The sequence below is a fragment of the Coptis chinensis genome, chromosome 6 (genome assembly GCF_015680905.1).
Source record: "Coptis chinensis isolate HL-2020 chromosome 6, ASM1568090v1, whole genome shotgun sequence".
In the NCBI taxonomy this organism is placed as follows: domain Eukaryota; kingdom Viridiplantae; phylum Streptophyta; class Magnoliopsida; order Ranunculales; family Ranunculaceae; genus Coptis; species Coptis chinensis.
This window is the reverse complement of record NC_141461.1, coordinates 30,380,135-30,398,753: the sequence shown is the minus strand read 5'-3', so window position 1 is coordinate 30,398,753 and position 18,619 is coordinate 30,380,135. Positions and strand designations below refer to the sequence as shown.

At 33.5% G+C, this 18,619-nt stretch overlaps 1 pseudogene; it reads right to left on the bottom strand.

Moving 5' to 3' along the window:
* Positions 1–9,144: 9,144 nt before the first annotated feature.
* Positions 9,145–14,454, bottom strand: LOC147492534 (ABSCISIC ACID-INSENSITIVE 5-like protein 2 pseudogene; annotated as a pseudogene).
* Between the last annotated feature and the right edge of the window lie 4,165 nt (positions 14,455–18,619).

Sequence of the window (18,619 nt, the reverse complement as noted above, 5' to 3'; positions counted from 1 at the left end):
TTTAAAAACTATATACACTTCAGATGTAGTCAAATTTTGTAGGTGTATTTACCGTCAACGAAAACTATATATCCACCCAAGACATTAATTGTACATAAGATAATCCTCGTCTTGAGGAAATCTAGTACCGTAGGCAATGACTTTGTAAGCCTCTTCAACGTGTGTGGTATAATGGTTCTACTACTGCCTTAACATTCCATCTAAGATGAATATGTCCATGTCATGCTTGAAGAATAGCTTGCACGATTACCTAGATTCAAATGAAATTGCCACAAAAAGAAAGAATATGGAATTAACTAAATCCAAAAGTTACATTGGACCAAATAATTTCATGTGATGTGCTATACAATAAAACATATAGTCACATTTAACTCATTGTGCAAAAAGGAGAGAACATGTGATAGACTTAATCACTTGTCAACAACTCCTCTCAAGCTCCAATAAATAGACGAAAAACTAAGATGGCTATAACTCAATATCCAAAATCTGATCTCAGAAACCCACATAAATATACCTAAATACTCTATAAAAGCAATTCCAAGACATTCTACCTTTGCTCACAATCCAGTAAAGACCACACCCTTAAAACCCAACTTGAAAATCCCCACCCTATGCTACAAAACAAATCATATCCATAAAAGGTTGATGCTACCAACGTTATAGATGGAAAAAAAGAAAACACTACATTAAATACTGCTCCAGAAGAGCAATAATGACAATACTGGGAAAAGCAAAACATGTGTCCATGAAACCTTAGAAAGGAAAGAACATGCTGTTTGTGAAAGCACCATCCCAACCACTCACACCTAAATATTCAAGATAAGAAGTTTAGCTGCATCAACTACAGTCAATGTTGGTCGATCTACCACAAAGACAACATTATAGCAAGGATAACAATGTTATAATCTTGGCTAGTAGCGACTTATAGGAATACAACCTCTTTAATAAGTTATTTGTATAGACAATAATGTACCACATCAAAATCACACAAAAAATCTAATCATAATAATTAAGAAGAAAAAGAAAAAGATGGCATACCAAATGCAAATAGTTTCTATTATGCAAATCTAATTTAGGTATGCGAAAGTCAAAGGCTACCTGAGTGAGTGTGCATTTCATCAAAGAAACAAACTTTTAATTGATATCATCACAAACAATTTCAGACATGGAACTAAAGTTTAACTGAATTTCAAACTGATATGGATATAGGATTGTCACCCATGCACATTAATCGCAACTTGAAGCAATGAATTCGAAAGGAAAAACACATTCAGACCAAGATATTGTAGTTCTAATGTGTGGGTGCATTCAATGAAAATGCGATGTCCCTGAAGCATGAAGATACCAATGATCAAAATTCCATGCTTTATTTCCTTACGGTTAATCTACCTAATATGCATACAACATGATAAGTATGTGTATGAACTATGAAGTCAGACATTAGACTCTAATTATTCAAGTATGTAGCATGAAAATCTTCTAAAATCTTAAGTGCAGTAAATAATGTAAACTTGATATTTAGCTTATTGATAGGTTAATAGTATAGAAACGTAGATATTTGTGGAATGGCTTAGTTCTTGCAAAATATACTATGACTTTTCTAACAAAATGATAAGTCATAGAGGGCAACACATACATACACTATTTAGCTAAGGTCATCATAGAGGGCCACATTAGATGCTAACTCCCCTTTCCTTTCCTGTCACATGCATGATACACCAAAAATGCATGTAAGCAATACAAATCTCCGTATGGATTATTTTCATTAATTTACTTAACATGAGATATCTTCGATTCCCTGGTTAAAACATACATGTTGATTCACTCTTGATAGTCGGATGTCAAAGTAAGTAAGTGGATGTCAAGGTTCAACAGTTGTATTCCCGAAAAAAAGTAAAAAGAAAGTAAAAAATAAAAAGTGAAACAGTTGTTCAACTTTAAAACAGTCTAATCTCTAGCAGTAACCCCATCTCATGATGGTACCACCATTCAAGCACCATGATACAAAATTCTAGCCCCAAAGCAAACTAGAAGTGGTATAACCCCCTGGCCCATGCTACTCTCAAATGAAGAACTGAAGGCGATTCTATTGTTCGATGGTTTTTAGAATTCTCACAATTAATTTATAATCCTACACCATTGTGGTTGAGGCATTGCAAGAATGCTATTCCAGTATCATGCCACTTGAATCAAGGGCATATCAATCATTTTGCATTTACTTGGATCACGCAATTAATGTGTATGTAAATATATAATACACTTAAAATAGCAAGCCTACGTCAATTAAAATTATATAACAAGAACAACATAATCATGTTGCAGCAAAGCAAGTACCCCATTCCTTGGAAATGTATAGCCATATTTAATTAGCTAATAATGAGATTCCATGTCAGTCGAGCTGAAATGTATTAATAAAGAAGAACCTGAAACCCGTAAAATATGGTTGCCACTGGGACTTATAAAGTGCATTACTAAGAGATATTAAATGGTCATCCATGGTGTTTCTAAGATTGGTTAACTTCAATTGAAACCGAGAAGAAGCTGAAAAAAATATTGTAGAACCAAAGCGGATTATAATTTGTCCCAAATGATACAATATCAAGTGTTCACAAAATCTCAAGTGCAATTAAATGGACATACCTCCATGCCTAGACTTCAACTCCTCATAATAAGATCCGTTTACAACATCCTTGCTAGTCATGGTTTCCTCATCAATGGAGCTCATCCCATTAAACCTTAAGAGTTAGATACGAAGGAATCAACGGTTTCCTCTTAAGAGTATGATCCTAGCATAACAAAAATGAGAAAAATAGCCCACCAAAAAGATGCAAATTCATGTCAAATTGTATTATTTGCACAAACAAATATGTTCTACACTATGAAGAAGTAAATAAGAAGAGCCCTCAACTTATTTGATTGTTGTATAAATTTATAATGACTATTATTATTGGGTTTAAATGGAAAATGTTAACTAAAACTAATTTGGAAGAAGTTGTAGTGAATTAAACGCACTCTAAACTTCTTATACACAATGTGAAAGGTTGAACATATCCTTTCACATTGTTCTGAATCTAAAAGGTAACTCGTAGATATTAAGAAATAAATGGAAGGCACACAAACCACAATGTGATAGCATGTAACAAAACCGGCCAACACAACAACAAAGCAACCAAGACCATTAAAAGTGTTAGGACAATGTAAACCGCATAATTAAACACTATGAGTTGAGAAGTGATAGAGAAATGTGCATTGTTTAGAGTCGTTAAGTAAGAATCAAATGTGTCATACCTCCGTAATTGAAAGATTGCATTTTAGGCCAGACCATTTATTATACAACTGGACCACTTGCAAATAAAAAAAGGAGATTGAAGTTGTTCAAAAATGTCTTTGTACCTTCAATGTGCGCAATCGACATGCTTCACGGATCCCTACCCATGTCTTCTTTCATTATCTAGCAAAAGAAAATAGATGGGGTAGATAATGTATTAAACAACTACATACGCCAAATTGTAATTTAATTACTTCACCTAAATTAGTACCAATCTTCTGAAATTCAGTTACAAAGCCTCACAAAGCAGTGAAGACAAAATGTGAGAATTATTTTCGGCCTAATTGAGATACAGTGTATGATATACCTGAGAAAGCACGGAATAAGCAATGCGATACGCTTTCGAGCCAAATTCAATGGTGAGAGAAACTCAATGTTCCTTACTGCTTTACTTGAGAGAAATGGGAGAGAAGAAAATAGTACATTGTTCACCCATTTGCTTAGCCAAATGTCAATCTTTCTGCAAACAAATTCAATTACTACATAAACAGAGTTCATGCATAAGGCAGCTTGTAACAAAGACTTGCAAGAAAATAGTATCCAAACATTTGACGTAATCTAAATATGAAAGCAAACTGAGACAGTATTTCCTTTATGTTAAAAATGTGAATTACCTTAATGTTGTCTTCCACATTTCTCATCCTCTTCTCAATTAGTTCAATTAGATTGGCAAACTGTAGATAAACATCAATAATTTAGAGTCTCAAACTCTCGACAATACATTGAGATGACCAAAAAGGCAAAAACTAATAAAAACACAACCGGCATCAAACCAATCTCGCAATATCTGTCACCTTTCTAAATTCTTAGTTAGTTTGTTTGTTTGCTTGCTGGAAATTCTTTTTTGCTTCCTCATCAATCCAATAACAACACAAACTGATTATGTTATTGTTATCGACCAATAATGAGTTAGCTCTCTATAGAATTAGTTGGGCCTCAACTTCGTGGATGAAGGTTTGGGAGGGGGATTTGGAACCCTAGCCACTTTCAGTTTCACAAAAAGTTGTTCTAAAGAAGTTGAATGAAACTTATTAATAATAACAAAAGTGTTAAAGAAAAGGTGAAAAAAGAAAGAGTGGGTACCTTAGAAACACCAGTGACGGCAAAGTGGAGAACATTGGAAGTGAGAGCAGTTTGAATGAGTTGAGGAGCTATGTTGTAGACTCTTGAGTCCGGAAGGTGACCGTGTGAGTCAAACAGAACGAAGGGTTTTTTGATGAAGCGTATGATTTAGAGTAGGAAACCTTCATGGTTTAACTTTCGTGGGTTATTACTTTTGTCTAATATCGCAGCTTTCCTTTTTATTTTCTCCTAACTTTTTGTAACACCCATGGGACTTAATCCCTTGGACAATTTTTTCTCCTATTTTTTCTTAATCCCCCTGCTGACGTGGACAGCCCCAATGAGCCTGAAAAGGGACTGCTATTATATTGAATCACACACACACACACACACACACATATATATATATATATATATATATATATATATATATATATTTTTTTTTTTTTTTTTCTTTTCAAAGCAAAGGGCAAATAAAAAAAGAAGAAATATTTTTTGTCCAGAAATAAACTGTTGTTTTTTGCATCACAGCGGCCCTTTTTTTCGTTCCACACCTCTATCTCGCAATAATGAATTAAGTTTGTATACTATTATAGTAGTATTAGTACTATAATATTGCTGTTTTTTGCATCACAGTCCCCATGCTTAGGTAGCACCATGGCTATAGAGGCATGCCCAAAATCTCCTTGGAAAAGTAGATTTTATTAAGAGTCCAATCCTAATTATGCTCCACCGTGGTAATTGTGTTGCTCTTCAGCTCTTCTTGTAACTAAGAACTGAAAATAGTGTGGCTCATGTTGCTTCTTAGGGATATTCTGGAGAGGATTTATCTTGTGTAAATTATGGATGAATATGAATATTTATAGATTCATGATAACCACAACCTGAAAATGAACCTTTTAAGATGGGAAGTCAAGTCCATGCAAAATATAATCGAAGATAACCACCTCTATCTTTCAGCCTTAATAGGATTAGCTCCCTCGAAGGTACACTTGGGGTTGTGGTTTCGAGACAACTTATCTATCGGGCTAACTGTGATTAAACGAATGTAGTGTTTCTAACGAATGGAGTGTTTCTATCCTTGGGGTCCATACTTGTTGTGAAGTAATAATATAATACATAAATCATATTTTAGAATTTATTTTATATTAAACCGAATTGTCTATTGACTATTGATGCTATTAGTGTACTATACAAAATTTCTAGCATGTTTATAAAAATGGATTTTCAATTCAAAGTTTAATTCGTCAATGCCTATTATGTGAGCTATTTGGATTTTCAATTCATCGTCTAGTTCTTCCATGCCTATTATGTGAGCTACTGGCATTTAAATTCTAATATTATAAAATTGGAAATCATTGTTTGAAAGGATATATATGTTGGGATTACTTTAATCCTACATCTTTAACATGCTAATCTATTATTGATCAAAAAAGAAATTAAAAGAAAAATACCTTCAAAGCCACTGGAATTGGAGATTGACAATAAATAGAAACTTTCCAAAGCTGAATCCAAATCACTTAGTCTTCAGCCTTCTAGTAGTATTCACCACACAACACACTACAAAATACTTTTGCTTTTCTCCTACTTTTAGTTGTACTTTTCCTGAAAAGACTAATGATCCCTTTCTCCAAAAAGTCATTCTCTTATATAGAGAAACTTTGAGAATACCTAAGTGTGTGTGTAGTGGGATCCACTTAGGATTCCAAGTCTTATCTTAAGAGGACAAGTCCTTGTCATACAAGTACTTGTACTTGATATATTAAAACACTTTTAATATATATCTCTTTAATATGGAAAGTGTTTATTAACAAATCCATATTTACAATAGAGCCCCTGGAACTTTCAAAAAAGTCCTTTCCTACCATTAATTATATCTAAGTCCCTCCACCTTACTTGTATTCACAATTAGACCATTGGGAATTTGTTCTTCACTGTCACACCCATGTCTAATTGACCCAATTTGACATTTAACATCAATTGAGCATTAAGAAACTATTTCTTATACTAGCCGGGTTTGAGCTCAATTAGTTATGTCACAATTTCCTAATACATAACTCTGTAGAGTGGTGGATCCTTTATTAGAATTCATGATTCAAGACATCCTATATTTATTACCCAAAACGTTAAGTCTAGTCTATGAATAGACATTACTTTTTAATGTCTCAAAATAATAAATTTGAGACATAATGAATTTTCACAATTCCTTAAGTCTAGGGATTAATTAGTAGAGTGAGATTTGCACACTAACCTTAACAGCGAATTTATAGGGTGTTCTCACTTTGATCCCCTCAGTGTCAATCATGTGACTACACCAATATACAAACTTAGAGTCATACTCAAATGATTGAGATATCATCATCCTATCATATAGCAGTTATGTATATTACAATCTTATAAGTGAAGCGTCTGACTTCACCCCTAACTGTGAGCATTCTAGGTAAATAGATACAATCAAATCTCCCGCACATGACTCTTCATATGCTTGATTGTTCTAATTCTATTACCTATGGAACTTATGGTTTCATCATATGATATTAGTTCACCCATATGCATAATAATAAGATACGTGTATTTAATTAAACATCATTATGTATAATCAATAAATATTCATTGGCTTTGGAAAGGCCAAATATCCCAACAATCTCCCACTGGCCTTCAAAGCCATTTAACAACCATTCTAAAACCTATAATATTTATATAAGGCTCTGCACACACACACACACACACACATATATATATATATATATATATATATATATATATATATATATATATATATATATATATATATATATATATATATACCAATATATATAGTATTTGGTCCTCATAGACTATATCATTCATAATGAATAGTGTATCATATATATGAGACCAATAACATAGCCATCTTACCTTCAACCTTCTTGTAAAACACAAGGTCTTTCCTTACATTGATCCAAACCAAATGATTTGATTATTTGATCAAAGTTTACATTCCAACTCCTTAAAGCTTATAGGAACTGTAAAGCCTCCAGGTTCTAAAACGCGGTCTTTACATCCATTTGCCAAATCATATAGTCATAATGAGCAGCAATCACTAGAAGGACTCTAATGGACTTTTCAAGGCTATTGGCAAAAAAGTTCTCTCATAATCGATACCCTCTTTTTGAGCAAACATTTTCTCAACCAGTCGCGCATTAAAAGTCTCTACCTTTCTAACAGCTTCTCTTTAACTTTTGAATAACTACTTATTCTTAATAGGCTTAATATTTGGCAAAGGATCAACAAGTTCCCAGACATTGTTGGAATATAAAGACTCCATTTCTCATCTCATTGATTCAAGTCATTTACTCAAATCAATGTCAGAAATTGCTTCTTTGTAGTTTATAGGATCTACATCTTTGTCATATGATATAACATATAAAGTTTCCCTTAATAATAGGGTTAACTTTTCTTGAAGACTAATTGTCCTCCCACTACGACGAAGTACCTGAGTAAGTTTAGATAAACTCTGAATTTTACATGGAAGTTTTAACTAAATTATAAATTAATCTAGATTGAACATAAATAGGAATATCTGCTAACATTTCTAAGGCTTATCTCAAAAAAGATATAGGAAGAGTTTGAATAACTCACCATAGTCCAAACCATACCCCATAAGGTTATGTTCCTTCTTTTGCAATCTCTTTTTGTTGTGGAGTTCTTGGTGCACTTAATTGAAACAAAATCATATTTTGTATTAAGTTACCTTTTTTTTTCACATTTATAGGCCCATGTACATCTATATGTACTAACTCCATTAACTATGTGGCTCTTGACCCTTTACTTTAAAAGATCTTTTAGTCATCTCTCCTTTTAAGTAAGATTACAGGTTGAGGAAGATTATAAAGGGAGTGAACTTAAAATCCCATCTTTCACCCAAGCTATCAATCTTCTTCAGATTGATATGACCAAGTTTAAGTGCCACAAGTTTGTTAGATTAACTGAAGAAAATACCCTCTTTTGAGGTAATAACATATGATGAATTACTAATATCAAAATCATTTATTTCTAGCATAGAAGAAAGTAAATAGAGACCATTTTCCAAAAAACCAGAGGCAATAATCTTTTTATTTAATCTGATTACAACTTTTGAATCAAATGAAATAGAATATTATATTCTGACTTATAAAGTGCAAAAACAGAAACCAAATTTCTCCTTATCTCTGGAACATAAAAATAGTCTTCTAAAACCAACATTTTCTTTTCTCTAATGCTAAACAATAAACTCCTATTGATACTGTAACAACATTTGCCTCTGTCCCTAGTGCCTGGTACTCCTTTTCTTCATTCATCATTCTTTTCCTCTGAAACTCCTGTAACATTTTACAAAAGTAGTTAGTGACCTCTTATTCCACTTAACAGGTGTCAAAAGGAAAAACCAACTCTTTGGTTTCAAGAATAAAGGGTTGCATACCTTATTTTTGTTTTTGTTTCATAGCCAGATAATCTCTACAGTTTCGCTTCCAATGACCAGGCTTTTCACAATGGTAACAATTACCTTTTGCTTTAGCCCCTGAATTCTTCTCCACTCCCCCTTTTGCCCCAAGGGCAAACTTTTTACCCTTTTTCCACTTGCCTTTGCCTTTCGGCTTAGGCTTGGAAACACCAACATTTTCTGAGACCATTACACTTGGTTTAACCTTAACTAAGTCTTCAGCTTGCTGCAAAGAGTTCATTAACTTTGGCAGTGTCAGATCCATATTGTTCATGTTGTAGTTCAACTTGAACTAATTAAATGAAACTGGCAAAGATTGAAGAATAGCATCAACCTGTGAATTGGCGTCTATTTCAGTGCCTAGGATCTCCAACTCATTGACATAGCCAATCATTTTAAAGATATGCTCCCTAACTTGAGTCCCATCATCCATTTTTGTATTCATCAGGTTTGCCATTGCAATCTGATGTTTAGTACGATTTTGTTCGCCAAACATCTCTTGCAAATTGGTCATGATCTCAGTAGCTGTACCAAAATTTTGGTGTTGGTGCTGGAGTACGTTTGACATGGATGCCAGGAGATAACACTTGGACATCTCATTGGCCTTTTGCCATTTTTTGTACTCATCTTTCAGTCTTGCACTAGCATTGTCTGCTGGTTCAGGGGGGCAAGGGGTAGTGAGAACAATTTTGTAACTTTCAGCAGTCAAGATAATGTTAATGTTACGCTTCCAGTCCATATAATTAGGACCAGTTAACTTGTTCTCTTTCAAGATAGATGCTAAAGGACTGAAATTTGATTGAGACATATCTGGAACATTTACATATACACAAAAATTATTATAATGCATTTAATATTGATTTTGGAAATTGAATAAACCAATAGCCCGCTTATATAATAAAAATACAACACCCTCCATATTGTATTAATAAGACAAATATAAGCAATAGAAACCTAATACTTGTGAATAATCTCTTATCCATAGGGCATCAAAATTATTTAACTTAATCAGGCGAGTTCTACTAGACCCATCAATTTTACATACATGTAATATGATTTCCATTATAATTCCTTTTGCTACTAAAACATAATTGCACAAACCATAGGGATGTTAACTATATTTCAGCCAAGTGTGTCATCATCATAATTCATTAATGATAATGAATTATGTTTTAGTTAACCGCGAGATAATGAATCCGTAAGAGAAAACACTCTCACTAGCCATATACGAATGTTTCTTCTTAAGAATAGACAATAGACAAAAAATATTTTAGCATGCAATTACTTTATCCATAGGGATCATATTAATCACATCTAAAAATATAATTCCTATTGAATTGATAACGGTGTAGAAAGGGATTCAATTCGTAAATTAAATACCTTTACCACTTGCTTTATATAACCTGGGGGTATTAACAATTAATGATCAACATATATCGACAACTCTTAATATGAATATTAACATTATGTATATGTCACTAATTATCAATGATATACTACCTATTTAACAAACCATGCATCTCATGCCAACAATAAATAAGGGTAAATATATCATTGTGATACTAAACCAATAGCATACCATAGCACATGAATTTCAACTGTTAGTTTACCGTTAATATATAGATAAAAGCATTTTCAGTTATCTCAATAATGAAAAAAAAAACCCCCGTTACCCATGTCTCCTGTACAAACCTTAAGCATCTCCTGCATGTGTCAGTAGACAAAGGTCCAGCAACTATATATATATATATATATATATATATATATACATGCCATGAATGAAAGTGATAACTTCCAAACCTGCACATGTGTTTATGCAAAACCATGTCTGTTGTACATATTTTACATATAAATGATTTACCCATATCTTCTGCAAGTGTCAGTACACAAAAACTATGCACATGTCTGAAAAACAAATCTCGTCTTTTACTTCCATGTGTCCTAATACAATTTTCAGAAAAAAAATCCATGTACAACAAGTACTAAGGGCATGCACTAAAGGACAGAGTCCCAAAGCAACTAACAGTAATTACTCACGTCCAACTCCCCATGTTTACTTATCAAGACAAAAGATTCCTATGACATAATAGTACAGAAACTATGCACTTTTCTTCAAAGAAAATTTCCGTCCTTTATTAGGACATGTGGTCCTTAAATAAATAGTTCTTTTCAAGCCATTATCTAAAGAGTCTCACATGCTTAGCATGTCAAAAGGTCTACTAACTATGCTGACGTACGAGATGATAAACTAGACTCTATAGAGTGTCAGTTATAACCAACAGTAGAAATCGACCAACGCCTTATGCTCTATAAAAAACAAAATTCTACCATACAAAATAAACACGTATGCTTTCTATTTTCTTTTTAGCACTCACCATAAAAAACATATTAATTAAACTAACATCTTATGTTAACAACCTTAATATATCTTTTCCTTTTTCAATTTTAAATAGTATGTTTCAATGCTTTAAAAAAATTAAACTTTTATTTCTTAGAACATGCAGATCTGAAATAACTATATATCTCATATAAAATTTTCAGATTTGATTATTCTATTAAATAAAAAATAGATTATAGCATGACCCGCTCTGATACCAATTGTTGGGATTACTTTAATCCTACATCTTTAACAGGCCAATCTATTATTGATCAAAAATAAATTAAAAGAAAAATACCTTCAAAGACGCCAAATTTTAAGATTGACAGTAAATAGAAACTTTCCAAAGTTGAATCCAAATCACTTAGTCTTCAGCCTTCTAGTAGTATTCACCACATAACACACTACAAAACACTTTTGCTTTTCTCCTACTTTTAGTTGTACTTTTCTTGGAAAGACTAATGGTCCCTTTCTCCAAAAAGTCATTCTCTTATATAGAGAAACTTTGAGAATCACGTAGTGTGTGTGTGTAGTGGGATCCACTTAGATTCCAAGTCTTATCTTAAGAGGACAAGTCCTTGTCATACAAGTACTTGTACTTGATATATTAAAATACTTTTAATATATATCTCTTTAATATGGAAAGTGCCCATTAACAAATCCATATTTACAATAAAGCCCCTAGAACTTTCAAGAAAGTCCTTTCCTACCATTAATTATATCTAAGTCCCTCCACCTTACTTGTATTCACAATTAGACCATTGGGAATTTGTCCTTCACTGTCACACCCATGTCTAATTGACCTAATTTGACATTTAACATCAATTGAGCATTAAGAAATTATTTCTTATGCCGGCCGGGTTTGAGCTCAATTAGTTATGTCACAATTTCCTAATACATAACTTCGTAGAGTAGTAGATCCTTTATTAGAATTCGTGATTCAAGACGTCCTATATTTATTACCCAAAACGTTAAGTCTAGTCTATGAATAGACATTACTTTTTAACGTCTCAAAATAATAAATTTGAGACACAATGAATTTTCACAATTCCTCAAGTCTAGGGATTAATTGGTAGAGTGAGATTTGCACACTAACCTTAACAGCAAATTTATAGTGTGTTCTCACTTTGATCCTCTCAGTGTCAGTCATGTGACTACACCAATATACAAACTTAGAGTCATACTCAAATGATTAAGATATCATCATCCTATCATATAGAAGTTATGTATGTTGCAGTCTTATAAGTGAAGAGTCATACTTCACCCCTAACTGTGAGCATTCTAGGTAAATAGATACAATCAAATCTCCTGCACATGACTCTTCATATGCTTGATTGTTCTAATTCTATTACATATGGATCTTATGGTTTCATCATATAATATTAGTTTACCCATATACATAATAATAAGATACGTGTATTTAATTAAACATCACCATGTATAATCAATAAATATTCATTGGCTTTGTAAAGGCCAAATATCCCAACAATATATACATACTTACCTGTGTTAGCAAAGATGCAACCCAACGAGGCATTTTCCTAGAACTTCATATTATCTTTCCGACAATTTGATAATTTCACTTTGACACATTCGTGATAGATCTAACGCATCAAGGAAATGTTTTCTGCTCTAGACCCTCAAAGCACCTTAATCCCAGTGATCAATTTGAGCTATTCGACAAAATAGTGTCATTAGACATGGAGTACTTACTCTTAGTTTAAGCACTACACACAACATAAGGAAAGTACGAAGAATCACGGCTTCAAAAATTAAACTAAATAGGATTTTTTTAAAACCTTGTTTTTTAATGTGGCTGAAGGTATGTTTTGTTTATTTAATTTGTCTTAATCCATTTGATACGTTCTTTCATGCGCAACCTACTTGAGCCTAACAACCAAAGTGGTTATAATTTTTGGGATATGCTGAATTGGTAAATGACCATAGTTGGTTAGTGCCTTACTGATTCCATTTGTAAAGCATGATCTTCAATGCACACTGCACCTTCCACACATACATGGTAATACCTTTCTAGCAAGTGAAGACATCTAATGAAGTACAATCTCTTTGCTCAAGCTACGATCTCTCCGCCCTATCTCTCTATGTTTCTATAAATTTTGTTTTCTTTGTGTTCATGCGCATGTGGTGGGGGAAGGGGGATTTTACACCATGACCATCTATCTTGTTAGTGACATGATTGGCATACAACAAAACACTTTCTCAAAAATCCTATCTCAGAATTATGCCAATTAAGAAAAGATAATATGATTTTTTTTTCTTCATAGAAGGTCACACAGGTTCAAAACACATGGCTAGAAACCTCATACCTTTTTGTTTCTTAAGCCTTGCGTTCTCTTCTTCTAGACGTGATACCTTGTTCTCCAGCTCATTTGTGTAAGCTTGTCAACAAAATTCAGCATGGTGACAATATTATCAAGCAACAATCCAAAAAAAAAAATTTTCTGGCACGCGATCGAGTTGCAGACTCCCTGTTCTTGATCATTCTCTTTTGCCTCCTCTCAACAATCTTCTCTATAATTTCTATAGAGGCACCCCGTTTGCAGCTAGGTGCCTGTGTATATGATAAGGTACCCATCAAAGGGGATGAAATGGCCAATTGATTTTCAGGATAATCGGTGTCCAGAAGAGAGTTTGGGAATCTGGTTAGACGTTGTGGGATTGGGTGACTGGGCATGAAAACCCCCATCATATTTTGTTGTTGAGACTGTTGTTGTTGTTGCTGCTGGACAGAAGGGAGCTGGTATTGCAACCATTGGGTCTGTGGGGCTGAGATCATAAGATCAGGCCCTATAACAGGTGTTGCGGCTTTATTGCCAGAAGACCATTGAGAGACAATCCCAACTTTGACTAGGAAATCTTCGAGAGTCATCTCACCGAGAGTGGGTTGCCTCTCCTTAGCTGTATCCTCTTGATTACTGCTAGTATTGTTGTTGTCTTGACCTTGTTGAATATATCTCCAGACCTCATCAACGGTTTTTTGCTGAGGCTGGGCTGATGGTGGAAAGCGGAAGTGGCATTGTCGTTGTCTTCGGCAGTGCACACATTCTTGAGAAGCTAGTCAAGGCTCATACTCTTGAGGGGTTTCCCCAATAACTGGTTTTGAACCTCATCGAGGGTGAGACTATAAAAGGAAGTTTGGCGAGAGAAAGGAAGGAATTGAGAGTTGTGATGTTGCTGGTGACCGATATCGGCTTGAGAACCCATGATTCCTATTGCATTCTCCTTGGGCAGCCCACTCTGGACAACTATCTTCTTCATTAGTGTATTCGTTCTTTGCTCGATTTTCAATGAGATCTTCGTTCTGTCAATAGCGCTTAAGTAGAAGTATTTAGTGGCACACCACTTCTCACCCTGAAGAACAGGGCATCTAGCATTTGAGATGTTTTCATCCGGTGCTGTGTTGGGCTGCACATTAAAAAAGAGAAGAGCATTTCCTTTAAGTGGTTTGACGGCATAACTTGTCCTTGCACACTTAGACCATGTATCTTCCTTCGGTTGGCTGTTTTTAGACTGACAGCAGAATGTATAGATTGTGCCATTTTAGTATCCTTCCAATCACATACCTCTGATTTATGGAAGAGAGTCTCGCCACCATGAGAGACATTTGATAGATACAACACTATTGTTGCCATCAATGACTCATCAAATCCCAGTCTAGCTTTAACGCCATAGTAATCAAGACGCTCTCTAGTATCTTCATGAACATAATGCATAATTTGCACAGGCTCACTATTCTCTGTAAAGTATACGAACATTTTTTCATATGTACATGTACACGATCAAAGGAAACAACAATATAACAAAATTAATATCAATACAATTGTATTCGGTACAACTTTATGGTTTGTATACATTCTACGATACTAAAATAATTAATTTAACAATTAAAACTCCAATTCTAATTAGCGCTCCTCTACTAGCACATCCCTTGTTATGTACCAGCAGTTTCTTCATTATCTCCACAATCAACATTAGTATATATTCTCAATCATTTAGGCATACTTGGGATTGTCTCAAGCCTACATGATTGTGCTGCCTCTATGTATTCCCTTAAAACCTCCTGCATCAAAAAAGAAATACTATGCGAAAGTATCTATGAACAATACATGGTGGTAAAAAGGCAAATGCGAACGGGTGATAAAAATTACTACTAAAAATGATTAAATTCACTATTCTTTTCTCTTTTCTAGATCTGTGATGAAGATTATTTGTTTCTCTCTATCGCATGACTTCAACGGTATGAAGCTCCTTTTCTTCTCATCTTTCTCGGGTAGGTTGTCAAGAACGTACCATTTTCAAAGCAGTCTTTGGAAATGTTATCTCCTCTCTCTTGGTTTACACAAATATATTTTGCATAATTCATACAACACTTGTATGTGTCAAGCAAGTTCTGTACCAAAACAAATTGTCATCCAAAGCATGCCCCCTGTAGCTTAACAAGTAACTTCCTTTTGGGATAATTTTCCCAAAAATGCAAAATGAAACCTCTCTTACATATCCTTTGAAATTCTAAACAATTACTGGAAACAGGCCTTCCTTTTGGGATGGAAAACAAATATCCCAATCTATTAAAATACTTCTATTGTTAAAAGAAATTACGTCTAATGAAAAATATCGTAAAAAGATTTAAAAACTATGTTGCCAATCGTTAAGATCCCAAGCCTTCCTGCTGCTAATTATGAACCAAATATGTTGTATTTGAAAAGCATAGAACCAATTTACAATGTTTAGTCATACTTCTAAGAAAATTAAAATCGTGGGATGCATCCACTTTTTAATTAATTAATATTAACTAAATGAAAAATAATAGTTTAATTTGCCACATAAAAAGAACTTGTGTAACAAAAGCATTGCTATCATTAAAGGCAGATTGATGAAAATGAAAGAAAGAGTCCCATTATTAGTTGAGGTTTATTTTTCTTACCAGCTTCAGTAGAGATACATTCAGTCTGTCATAAATTGGAAGTTTTTCTAATGCAGCCTATTTAAGGTCCTCTTTGTCATCTTTGCTTCTTCGGGTACTTACTGTTGTTGTAAAAATGCTCTCACTTGCTAAAACATATATGTCGTTCTTTTGCTTGCCAGGAGCACACTTGCGGCTCCCCTGTCATCAAGACTTTCAGGTACTCATACTGATCCTGCCATATTGAATCAATCAGAGCCCTAAACTGTGAGCTAGTTTATGAGTTGAGCAAATTGAATCTTGAGCTTGGGTGTTCATATGAAGTTTTTTTTGCTCATACATATTCTTTCTTTCCTTCGGTGGGCTTTGATGCATACTTTGAAACACCTAGGAAACAAACTGCCCTGTCTTCTTGTTTTTTAGTTTCTTTTGGTTATTAGTAGTGTGAGAAGTGAGAAGTATATAACATGGTGCTACTGCTATTATAACAACTTCGGGGTCTTTGCTCACACAAGTGTAGAATTAGTGATGCAAATTGATTGGATTATGAGGAGGACATAAACGAAAAAATGGTGTAAACAAAAGTTGTGAGAAAAAAGTAACGGAAGTTCCTTCCTTTAAGGAAAAACATATACAAAAATAATAAAGCAAATTTCTTAATGAAAAAAGAAATGTAGTCACCAAATGTATCAACTTCTTGAGCAGCTATGCTAAAAAAGCATAGTACCTACAACTTTGCAAGCAATATTGTGGTTATTACAAAAATGATCAATGAGTGAATAAGGTAGCTTCTACAAAGTATGTGCTCTTTACAGCAGTGCTTTATTCCAGCATAACTCATAGACATGCCTTAAAACACTTATCATGGGCTAAAAAGGAACAAACCTGAGAAAGGTAAAGGAACATCAGCATAGTCGACATAAATTCAGCTCGCTACAATATCATCCTTGACAACAGAATAAAATTAAACGGTCTATCAATTAAAAATGTGATACTGAAAACACTCAAAATGTCAAACCCTAACCCTATAAGAAGAAGAGGAGGAGGAGAATGAGATCGTTGTTGAGTTTTGACGAAAGGTTTTTTTTTTTTTTTTTTTTTTTTTTTTTCATTTCTTTTTCATTTTTTTTCAGCTACCAAAAAACTGGGCGTGAGTTTATTATTTTTTCTGCCCGAATCATTGTAAAAGATGAGGTGTCCACCTTAGAGGAAAAAAAGGGGATGAGGTGGCTGCTCAACGTAAGTTGAAGAGATAGGAAATGGTTTGCACTATCTTTTGAGAGATAACTCCTTTTCAGTCTATACTAGATTTTGAACCCGGGCATATGCCCGGGATCTATTAAGTATTTTGTGTGCTGAAACGGCTTTACAAAATGTCTCACACAAATTTTCGAATAAGAATATATTTTTATTAAAAATAAACTGAAATATATTAATGACCAGCGATTATGATGCATAAATACTTGGAAAGTGAATAGGCTATCCGGCAAATTTTCGAATCAGAATATATTTTTATTGAAAATAAACCGAAATACATTAATGAGCAGCGATTATGGTGCATAAGTACTTGAAAACTAATTGATCAAATTGAGATAGCCTCTTCACTTTGTGGTTTAGAATATTAATCCGTAATTTTCAAATGAAATTATTTTAAACTCGATCTAGCATGTATAATAGTTTTATTAGATTTATGGTGATTTAGCGGTAAATCATCACCGTTCAGCTTACGTATTAATGTGTACAAATTACTAAAACAGATTGATTGTTTTCATATCCTTAAAGAATATACTACTCCCACTTAAAAAGATTTATCACATGAACGTGTCCTACGAATGGGTGCCGTTATATTAAATTATTCTAAAAAATATTACCAACTATGTATAGCTATGAGATATGAAAATTATATTAATTACTCATTTAAATTTCTTGCACTACTCTCTATAAAAAGAAATCATCAAACCTTGATAAAAGTCATCCACTTCTTTTTATTGTTAGGTTTAATAATAGAAGTTTGATTGAAGTTTTGTGAGAATGCTCAATGTGGCGAAGATAATATTGAAGCTACTTGAATAGCAAGACATTCCTAATCACCATAAAAGAATTATAATAAACACTACTTGAAATGCAAAACTATATTTGTCGAGACATTTATTCCCCTACATATAATACAAATATATTTTAGGGTTATTAGTTCAATGCATTTGCATCAAGCTTCTGATTTTTCATTAATTATTCTTTAAGGTTAGTTTAATGTATTACGTTACATCCAGTTTTCAATTTCTCATTAATTATTCTTTGAGGTTAGTTCAATGCAGTTTCATCAAGTTTCTGATTTTCCATTAATTATTATTTGAGGTTAGTTCAGTGCAATTGCACCCACTTTATGATTTCCCATTAGTTATTCATTAAGATTAATTCAGTACAGTTGCATTCAGTTTTCGATGTTTTGTTAATTAGTCTTTGAGA